Below are 2,135 nucleotides of genomic sequence, written 5' to 3' on the forward strand. Positions count from 1 at the left end.
AGAAACGGCGGGGGGCCCAGCAGTTTGCGTATTGGTTAAGGCGCCATCTCCCACATGGTCAACTGCAGTTCAACTTGAAACTCAAGCCAGGTGTGTGTGTGTGTGTGTGTGTGTGTGCGCCTAAAATCCCAAGAGGAGAATGGAGGAGAAGGGACTGTGGTGTGCCCATGCCCCCTGGGGGATGGCCTTTGACAAACACTCGCACCCTGTAGCAAAAAAAGAACCTCTTAATAAACACACACACAAAGAACTGAGAGGAGGGGACCAGCAGCAGTTACCATAATGGCGACATCACTGAACTCCTATGTGGTCAACTGTGGTTCGAGTTCTGGACCCAGTGGCTTAAACTCACGCTGGGCACGTGTGCGTGCGTGCCCAAGATCCCGAGAGAATGGAGAAGAGATCATAGCATGGCCATCCTCCCTAGGGGGTGATTTCTCACTTCCTGTCTCTCTGTCTCTCTCAAAAAAAAAAACCTCTCCAAAAAAAGAACTGAGAGGAGAATGGAGAAGAGATTGCAGCATGGCCATCCCCCTGGGGTTGATTTTCACTCTCCCTCCCTCCCTCTCTCTCTCTCTCTCTCTGCAAGCGCGCACACCGTATAACAAGTAAAAGAAAATAATAGCGACTAATCCATTACAGGACACATGGCTGGCCAGCCTTGCCACAAGCCTGGTTTAAACCAAATCTTTCCAGGCCTCGATTACTGTCACTGCCTGGAGGGGCAGCACAGCGGTGTCCCCTCTTGCTTTCATTTGACCGTGCTGAGTTAGAGGTGTCATCTGCATCGTAAGGTACATCCCTTCCTTTCTAACCGAGGCCGATCTTTGGGGCTCGGGCCCTGTGCCTGGGAGGCAGCGCGTCTCTCCACCTGGCTCGGGGCTCCCGAGGGAGGTGTGGCCCCACGGCTGTCTCTGCACTCTCACTGTACTGGGTCTCTTCACTGTGCGCGTGTGCACGCGTGTGCGAGTGCCCTGGGGGCTGCAGGAGCAGTACACGGCCGTGATGGAGGCAGAGCCTGCACCCAAGCAATGAAGCGGCCAAGGAAGCAGACTGGGCCGGGCGGAGGATGCGGAGGGACAGGCGAGGGACCGGCTGGGCTGGGAGAGCAGCTGGAGGAGCTGGCAGACACCGTGTGCGGCAGGGCGAGGGACCGTGTGTGCTGCAGCAGCTCGAACTGCAGGAAATGCGGTGGCCGTGGCCGGCTGCGGTAGAAGCAGAAGGTCACGAGTGAGCAGAAAGGGAACTAGTGTGTGTGAGTGCGTGTGCGCACGCGCTTGAAACACACTTTGGCCACGTTTCTTTAGGGCGTCTGTGCCTTTTTCTCAAACTGTTCATCCCCCGCCACCCCTAAGGTCTGGGCAGGTGGGCTTCTCCCCGCCAGAAAGCTTGTCGCGGCCCGGAAGGAGGGTGAGAAACCCGTGAGGCAGAGTAAGCCCCCACCCCTAGCTTTGGGTCTGGTCTGCCAAGATACCCTGGAGAGCCGGCAGTGGGCGTGGGCAGAGCGGGGAGAGCCAAGTTCGCTTTAAACATGACTCATTCCCAGGGTTTCTCAGGCCGGCCTGTTTGATCTCTGAGCCTGATGATGAAGCCTGCGTTGATATCATGCCAGCTGCTCCCCCTGGGGTAAAAGCGATTCTTTAACTTCCTCTGGAGCAGAGACTTGTTTTGCAAAACTCGAGCCCACGGTCTGCACAGCTGCCGACTCCTGCAGGCACAGGGGTAGGGATCGGAGTCAGCCCAGCCACAGGAGGGAGCTCCGGAGGCGTGGAGCCCCCGGACAAAGCCGCCCTGGAAACGTGTGGACAGGAAGTTGGCTCGCGCTTCACCAAGGGGGACAGTGTCCAGACGGGAAATCGGAGGGGCTGGCGTCTGGGCCGGTAGCGCCTGCCCAGCGTGTGGGGCTGGCCCGGAGATCAGCGAGGCAGAAGCAGCACGGCGGGCGCCGGACGGCCTCCCGGGGGCGGCTCAGGCGTCAGGGCTGCCGGGCAACCGGCGGCTTTCGGTTCTCATCACGTTCGTGTTCCCGCAGACGCAGAACGTCCAGCTGAACAAGGAGATGACCCTCGCCAGCAACCGGAGCCTGGCGGAAGGGAACCTCCTGTACCAGCCCCGGCTGGACGCTCCGAAGGGGC

This window comes from Tupaia chinensis, unplaced genomic scaffold (assembly GCF_000334495.1).
Source record: "Tupaia chinensis unplaced genomic scaffold, TupChi_1.0 Scaffold000258_1, whole genome shotgun sequence".
Classification (NCBI taxonomy): domain Eukaryota; kingdom Metazoa; phylum Chordata; class Mammalia; order Scandentia; family Tupaiidae; genus Tupaia; species Tupaia belangeri.